The sequence below is a fragment of the Gobio gobio genome, assembly GCF_949357685.1.
Source record: "Gobio gobio genome assembly, chromosome: 22".
NCBI lineage: Eukaryota > Metazoa > Chordata > Actinopteri > Cypriniformes > Gobionidae > Gobio > Gobio gobio.
Window position 1 is genome coordinate 20734527 of NC_137118.1, and position 9380 is coordinate 20743906.

Here is a 9380-nt window from a genome sequence, read left to right on the forward strand (position 1 = left end):
TTAATTTTCAAGTGGTTAAACAAATTCGTGATGTTCCCTTGCGTTGCAGCCACTACGATGTAGCAAATCTTGCACGTAGCGTCTGATTCCTCGAAGCCAAACTGTTCCCAGACAACGGAGTTGGTTTTGCCTTTTTTGCTCACCAAACGCTGCTGTAACTGCCCTCCTTCTGCCATCTTTAGTTTACTCGCGCCGAGTTTTTAAATTCCAGCGGAAGATATGCACACGAGTCACGAGACTCGCGACCTGAGAGAGATTGTGGCTTCGGGAGGGGCGGATGTGCGCGTGCGCGTTTCATTCAGAACGCAAGACAAAATAAGAGTGTTCTTGCAAAACTGAACATGGCGAAATAATCGTTTTTTCTCGATTGTACTATTTTGGTGATCGTTGGGAGGCAAAATCGAAATCGAAATTCGATTAATTGCACAGCCCTAATGCCCCCCATGTTCTGAAGGCAAGCATGTAGTTGTGTCAGGCACTCAATACTGAATCTTTCAGGGAGTCTGAACATGGAGGCAGTGAAAACTTGTACATGTACAGTTGTACATGACAATGGACTGAAGAGATGGAGCTATGAAAATCATATCAGCTATATATCACATTTCATGATGGTTAGCAGGATTCATTTTGTTTAGTCAGCTACTGACCATAAGTCATTAAAGGGGTTATTCACTGCTGGCAACTAACTAAAATTCAAATGAAAAATACAAAAATAAAACCTTATTCAAACTATTAATAATTAGTAAATAGATAATAAATCTAAGAGTACAGTAATGTGTAGGAAAAGAAAGTTGGTTATTAATTTTTCACAGTATAAACTGAGTGTTATACAGGCAATTAAATAGATGCCTGTTCAATTTTAGGATGAGGAGCCCCGCACAAGGACGATCATATTGGGAAGTCCATAATTGAAAACCCCTGTGCTAAATGGGTGAATCTCAGCAAACCTTTAATGCTGCGTTCACACCAAACGCGAATTGAGCGTCAAAATCGCGTCTACCGCGTCTAGTTTCACGCGCGAACACTTTGAATGCATTCGCGCGTCCGCAGAGAATTGGACGCGTGTAGAAATCGAGCGCTGGAAGCGAAATTGACGCGCGTTCAAGGCACTCCAGGAGAAATATGTCATAAAACACCACTCTGCCTCTTTTCATTTTCATTAAACATATATATTAAGCATTAATAGCCACACAAATGTGGTCCAGGCAACTCCTACATTATCTTCACTGCATGTATGTTTAAATATCCTTAAAATATAAAGTTATGAAACTTCTCTTTGCCCTCAGTCAAAACGATTTGGCAGACAACAAATTATAGATTCATGAGAGCAAAGCTCGGCCGTTAGATCTACACAAAACGAACCACTACAGGACATCAGAGGCAGCGGCAGACGCCAGAAGGACTGGCCGAGGAAAGGCTGCCTTCGCCGGGGTTATGAGCAGTGATTGCCCGGTGATCGCCTGGATCTCACAACTCCAAAAACACAAGATTATTTTTTATAAATAAACTTATTTATAAGCGCTCTCTTTAGAAATAAACCACATATTTGAGCTATAAACAACTACATTCCCACCTTAAAAAGTCTTAAAACTACATTTTGTGACACAATAGTACTATTTTTAATTTATGCAGGGTTTCTCATACACGTCACTTTACCACGTGACAGCAGCAAGCAGGCTCCTGATTGGTTAACGCGGCGCGAATTGACGCCAAAGTTCAAATTTTTCAACTCGGGCGTCAGACGCGAATACGCTTCAAACGCGTGAATGCACAAAAGCACCATTCGCGTGTAACGCGCGTACCGCGCAAGACGCTCAATTCGCGTCCAATTCGCGCGAACTGGACGCGCGAATGAGGCGGATTCGCGTCCTTCGCGCCGCGCGTAACGCGCCTTCCGCGCCGCGGGACCTCCAGACGCGCGTCAACGCGCCTTTCCATTGACTTAACATTGAAATCACTCGCGCCTGACGCTCAATTCGCGTTTGGTGTGAACGCAGCATAACGCGCCTTCCGCGCCGCGGGACCTCCAGACGCGCGTCAACGCGCCTTTCCATTGACTTAACATTGAAATCACTCGCGCCAGACGCTCAATTCGCGTTTGGTGTGAACGCAGCATAATGCTGCGTTCACACCAAACGCGAATTGAGCGTCAAAATCGCGTCTACCGCGTCTAGTTTCACGCGCGTACATTTTGAATGCATTCGCGCGTCAGCAGAGAATTGGACGCGCGTAGAAATCGAGCGCTGGAAGCGAAATTGACGCGCGTTCAAGGCACTCCAGGAGAAATATGTCATAAAACACCACTCTGCCTCTTTTCATTTTCATTAAACATATATATTAAGCATTAATAGCCACACAAATGTGGTCCAGGCAACTCCTACATTATCTTCACTGCATGTATGTTTAAATATCCTTAAAATATAAAGTTATGAAACTTCTCTTTGCCCTCAGTCAAAACGATTTGGCAGACAACAAATTATATATTCATGAGAGCAAAGATCGCCCGTTAGATCCACACAAGACGAACCACTACAGGACATCAGAGCCAGCGGCAGACGCCAGAAGGACTGGCCGAGGAAAGGCTGCCTTCGCCGGGGTTATGAGCGGTGATTGCCCGGTGATAGCCTGGATCTCACAACTCCAAAAACACAAGATTATTTTTTTTAAATAGGCGCTCTCTTTATAAATAAACCACAGATTTGAGCTTTAAACAACTACATTCCCACCTGAAAACGTCTTAAAACTACATTTTGTGACACAATAGTACTGTCTTTAATTTATGCAGGGTTTCTCATACACGTCACTTTACCACGTGACAGCAGCGAGCAGGCTCCCGATTGGTTAACGCGGCGCGAATTGACGCCAAAGTTCAAATTTTTCAACTCGGGCGTCAGACGCGAATTCGCTTCAAACGCGTGAATGCACAAAAGCACCATTCGCGTGTAACGCGCGTATCGCGCAAGACGCTCAATTCGCGTCCAATTCGCGCCATTCGCGCGAACTGGACGCGCGAATGAAGCGGATTCGCGTCCTTCGCGCCGCGCGTAACGCGCCTTCCGCGCCGCGGGACCTCCAGACGCGCGTCAACGCGCCTTTCCATTGACTTAACATTGAAATCACTCGCGCCTGACGCTCAATTCGCGTTTGGTGTGAACGCAGCATAAGAAAAACATATAACATACCCCAAAAATGTGCTTAAAAATATTAAAATAGGCTTAATTTCTTGATGCAAAATAACTGAAATATTACTGGCATGTGAGGGATTCAACCTTTACAACAACCAGCAACCGTTATCTTTAGTAACTAAATTTTACATGACAGATTTTCATTTTCATATTCTGAAACCTGTATATCCAGTCATACTGCAACATAAAAGTACAACAGAAACCATGTCCACAGTGTTTACAATTATAAGCTCTCGTGAAAAACTACTTCTTGTTCTAAATGTTAACCCAACAGCCTGATGGCAACTAATTTTATCTGTGAGGTCCGAGTCATTTACACAACGCTAAGTGTGGGAACAAAGTGTATGGTGCTGTGAAGGACTCTGAACAGGAGGGAATGTGCAGAAACACTCAGGGAAGAGATTCCCTCTCCCACATTCTCCTGATTTTAATGGAAACATTCCATAGCACTGACACATGCTGTATCTCAGTCTCTCACACACACACACAATGCACGGCAACAGTGAAACGCATCTAGATAGAACGTATCAGTCTAAATATTTTCTCTGTACAAGCACACATTTTTGAAGAGAAAAAGACGGGTTACGTAGAACACACAATAAATCTCTAATTGTGCAGTTTGGTGTGAAGAGAATGAGTTTGACTCAAGCGCTTTATTCTCCATTGTTAAATCGTTGTCATTTGATCTGATTCCATTCAGCTCAACAGCTTTACTAAAGCAATAGAAAAAGCTGGAGAAGATTTCTTTTTTGTTTTCAGTCCACAAATGATTCTTTTGAACTAGTTATTTGAATGATTCGATTGAACTGTTTCAAAGCTTTTGCAAATCACTTGACTCTACACCAGATGCAAGCGGTGCGGCGCAAAAACACAAAAGCAAATAGAACCCATTACAATCGCTGATGCTGTCTGGACGTGGCTCGCTGTGACAACAAAAAAACTGATACTGATAACCAGTGATGAGAATAACGGCGTTATAGATAAACGGCGTTACTAACGGAATTATTTTTTTCAGTAACGAGTAATCAACCGAATTACTGTTTCTCCCATTACAACGCCGTTATCGTTACTGAGAAAAAAAATGCGGCGTTACTATAATTGAGCTCACTGAAGGGGTTTTTATCCGAACCGGCGCTCTGTCAGTCGGACCTGCAACGTGTGTGTGTGTGCGCTCGCACCAGCCATGCGTGTTGGGGGGTGGGTGGGGTGGTACACATAACTGATGATGATTGGTGGGTGTGAGACAAGGTTGAGATTGATAGGTTGAGTTCACACCTATGTTTTTACGGTCTATGGTTCACACACACACGCACGCACGCACGCACAGCGATGGCAAGTCAACGACTTCAAAGGTAGCTTTCTCAAACTGGAAGTATAAGCGCTACTTTTCCCTCGTTGAGGTGAAAGGTAATAATGTTTATGTAATGTGCAACTTATGCCCAGGAAGAAAGATTCTCTCCACGTCGGTGGCAAGTAATTCTAATCTAATGAAGCGCCTCACATCATCACATGCCGCCACAAAATGAGTGGCTAAAATCCCAGGTGATAACGTGAGCTCCACTACCAAGGGAGTAGTATAGTACTGATACTATTTACACAATATTTACACTATAGTAGGTCTACTGATAATATTTACAATAATGTATTAAATTTGATAGGTGTCTCTCACATTGTCCCACAGCAACATTACAATAGTGTACATTAATGTACAATGTTTTATAATAGTAGCCTAAATTATTCTATTTAGTGTCCAATTCATTCATTTAACATATTTAATATTGGGGGCATCCAAGTTATTTGACATATTTGAACATTTGAAGAAAAAAAAAAGTAACACAGTAGTTACTTTCCCTGGTAATTAGTTACTTTTATAATGATGTAACTCAGTTACTAACTCAGTTACTATTTGTAAGAAGTAACTAGTAACTATAACTAATTACTTTTTTAAAGTAATGTGCCCAACACTGCTGATAACTGATATTTCTGACGTACTTCAACGTTACTTTGACATGAACAAATGGACCATTTGCAATGGTCATTTCATGGCATCCTGTGTAGACAGCCTCAAGGTTGAGTATGCAGTGCATTGTGATGCATCGTGATATCGAATTGAACTGAATCGATGGCATGATACTCGTAATCCAACCGGGAGACCAGTGTAAGTTCACACCATTAATGGGTGCGCTCTTGCTCTGGTTGATGTGTGCACACGGCTCATCCGGAAAAAGTGCCCATACAAGGAATTCCACCCTTTATGACATCAAACAGGGACAAACTCGAAAAAAAAAAACTTTCTGAAACTTGTTTGAATCCTGAAGGAGTGTATTTGGTTCAGAAATACTCATACGTCCAACTCGTTTTTTATTTTTATTTTGACCATGTTTAGCATGAGAATCCAACTCTTGAACAGTGTAAATAGAAGTCAGAATGCATGAAATAGCATTAGACTCCCCACCCCCACCTTTAACTATTTTTCTAAATCAAGTTACATCCAGGTTTTATATTAAACTGAACACATAACCTTTACACGTTGCCCAAGAGTGTTAGCTCTCCTTCTGAGGTGCACATTTGTTACTCTTTATTTAGACGAGAGAATTCTTTTGTTTGCATTTTCTAATACACCTGCACTGGAACTCCTGACTAAGCATCCAGCAGACGAAATCTCTTTATGAAATCACAACCCATAATAAAACAGCAGAGGGTTTCTCACATTTTGAGAGAAAAAAAAAAAAAAAACGCCTGGTAAATAACTGCATCCTTGTGACTTATTTAAAGGGACAGTAATTGAAATGCTCACAACAATTTGGTATAACCTACAGACAAACCCTGAGCAGAATCTTTCCTGATTAAAGTTCACACTTGCCGGATCTGCTCCAATCTGTTTATTGCTGAATGCAGAAAATAGGGATTAGCCATAAGGGAGATGAGCCGAGCAAGTGGCAATAATCTCCCTGAAGCCATCTTATCCTATTAGCTTCACTTATCACCTGCTAAAACGATCCGCTAGACCAACAGCAATAACCAGAGAACCCTGTTGATGTCCTGGGTAAAATCAATGCAATGGCACATAGGAACCGAAAACCACAAAGGAGCTCTCTTAAAAGTCCCTCAAATTTTTAGGTTTTCTGTGATCACGGTAACCCGTTTCAGAAGATCTCAATGTCTCAAATCTGTCGAGATCCCAACATCTACAACCACATATCAGAGATTTCAATATAAACATTTTGCATCACATTCCACCCAGTCTACTCACATTCATTGTTTGTGTGGTAACATTTTTCATTGGTCGGCAAAAAGAAAACAGGACCAGATGTGACAAACTACGATGAATGATACAGATATAAATGACGAAAAAATAAACATCTAAAGCTATTCTGCCTGCTAGTAAATTAACCAACTTTAAATAACTGCTTTTTAAAGCCTTTATTATGGATTATTTTTAGTGGTGTCAATCAATACCAATTAAAAATAAATGTGATTAATTGCAATTAAAAACACTATTTTTTTAAGTTTTTAATATTTTGTAGAAAAAACAAAAAGACAGTATGTTTTAAATATAATGTTTAAAGGAGTAGTTCACTTTAAAATGAAAATTACCCCATTTACTCACCCTCGAGCCAGGTGTATGTGACTCTGATGACCACAATATGAGTTATATTAATATATAATCCTGGCTCTTCGTAGCTTTATAATGGCAGTGACGGGGTCGATTGAGTTCGAAGCTCAAAAAAGCACATCCATCCATAAACGTACTCCACACGGCTCCGGGGGGTTAATAAAGGCCTTCTGAAGAGAACCGATGGGGTTTTGTAAGAAAGATATCCATATTTAAAACTTTATAAAGTAAAATATCTCGCTTCTGGCAGACTGCCTTCCGTATTCAACTTACGCAGAAAGTGTAGCACCTCTCGCAGTTCAAAACGATTACGCTAAATTCTAGTGATACGTCGTGCCAGTTACGTTTTTTTTCCTAGTTGGCATCAGGACAGCGCGTTCTCTTGACGTGTCGCGCTTGAATGGTTTAAAAGCATTTGCATGAATAAAAGTGTGATCATAAAAATCCGAACAAAATATTAATCTCCGGGCGCCCACACAGATGTCACTGCCCAACCAAGAAGCTTGCTAATTTGTTAATGGTGCGAATTTGCATGTCAACGTTCAACAAACTTGACCTCAACACAAAATTTGCATATGGAAGTCTACCAGGTAAAATTCCTTATGCCGATTCCAATTGAAATGACTAGGTTTCGCTAAGAAAATTTAATCGAGCAACAATAAACATGGCCACAGATTTAGTGTCAACAACTGTCTCAAAGTCGGCATGAAACGGAAGTTGCGATAGTCTTTTCTTCCATAATGTCACGTATATCAGAGTGAAACGGCTTCTCAAACAAGAACAAATGTAGGGCGGGGCTTGATGTTATCCATTGGATACATTTGGATTTGGTGGATCTCATGTGAGTGACAGGTTGCCCCGCCCTCACGGCAGTAAACACATCATCAGAGAAGAGGAGATGCTGTAAGAGGGAGGGGAAATTATTTTGATTAAAGATTATGAGGGCAAGAGTTAAAAATGATGATGTACACAGATAAGTAATTTATAATAAATACTGCGATATTCCATATAAAAATGAGAACTGCTGATTTTGATTTCACAGTGGCTAATTGTTTCTATTTATCCTAATTAATTTTCACAAGGAAACTTGATACATTGATGAAAAATGAAAGCTATGAGAGAGAAATATCCAAGTAATGACATTTCATTTCCCTCTGGGTCACTTCTGATTGCATTCTCACAATCCCATGACAGAGGATGTAGTGCACCCATTCATTCCTCTATCATGAGTTTGAATGGGGCCTAAAATGAGAATAAACCCAGAGCACGACCAGATTGTCAGACGTTTGCGATGATTGCGGAACTCGAGTATCAGGACTGACTCACGACTCAATGATTTCGATCATTACACTCTCAAAGCCTTTAATACCACTGGCAAACTAATCTGATCACTTAGTGAAAGGATCTGCTCACAGTAATCATCAGGTCTCAACCTAAACCCTGCTTTTACCTACAGAACCTGTTCCGAGCAGGAAGTGATTGTGAAACAAAGGCACGAAACGTTAATCTATCTGAGTGATGATACAATGACGGTACATTACTGATTAAACACAATTTATGAGAGATTGCAGCAGATATGCCTCGTAAACCACACTGTCCTTTCAGAATAGAAAACAGGATGTGTACGAGAAAAGATGGTTAATGCACTGCACCTGAACATTTAAACCTCATACGTGTTGATATTGTTAAAATAACACCCTTTTATGTTCCTTCGAAAACATTAAGCCAATTAAAATATGATGTTTTGTGAGATATATATGGCACAGCTGCCTAAATACAGAGCCTAGTAAACATACTCACGTCTAGTCACAGTCATGATACTTAATTCGCTATATTGTGAAAACCCGCTGGTGTATGAATATGTACACAACCAAAACAAAGCCTGAATCGCGTAACGCTACAGAAAACCACGGGATTTCACACGCAGTGGGAACTAGAAAACAAATTAGCGTCCCTCGTCGTTCTTAGCATTATCTGGCTAACAGTGAGGAAGACAGAAAACACTGAGGCGAGACGCTGAAGGACAAATAAAATGTCTTGTACTCACCTTAAACTGAACCTTTCCGTGATTTTCCTTTCATTTACGAGGGATACAAATCATTCAGCTAATCCATGAAGGTTAGTTCACGACTGGAGACACGGAAAAACATTACAAACCCCGCGAAATACAGCGCTTGATGCTGGAAAGCCGAAGAAAGCTGCTGCTAGCTGCGCGAGCTAATGCATTCTTCGCCTCACCGCGCGACGGAAAGTTGCCCACAGCTGCTCCGAAGTTTTCTTGCTGATACAGAAGAAAATGGCTCGACGAGACGATGGAATTAGAAAGAAAAGTGTCCTTATAATAAAAAGAGCGACCAAAAGGGTCGCCGGGATAATTGATTTACATTGAGCCGCGGAGGAGCAGTCATTGAAGTGATGGAGCAGTGAAGCAGCGCTGGATAGTCTGCACTCAGCACTACAGTTGTGCTAATGGTGATGTTCGATTCGCCAACGAATCGTTCTTCTGAACCGGTTCTTTTAAATGATTTGATCGACCCGGTTCTGTTAAATAATTCGACTGGAAAATCAGAACGATTAGT

The 9380-nt window shown here is 41.1% G+C and overlaps 1 protein-coding gene across 2 annotated transcripts in view; it reads right to left on the bottom strand.

Moving 5' to 3' along the window:
• Positions 1-9275, bottom strand: part of erbin (erbb2 interacting protein) — an 88204-nt gene extending 78929 nt beyond the window's left edge. For both annotated transcript variants that reach the window (XM_079804503.1, XM_079804502.1), the window contains exon 1: positions 8849-9275. The gene's annotated coding sequence lies outside the window, so the exon portion shown is untranslated. The remainder of the gene's footprint in view (positions 1-8848) is intronic.
• Between the last annotated feature and the right edge of the window lie 105 nt (positions 9276-9380).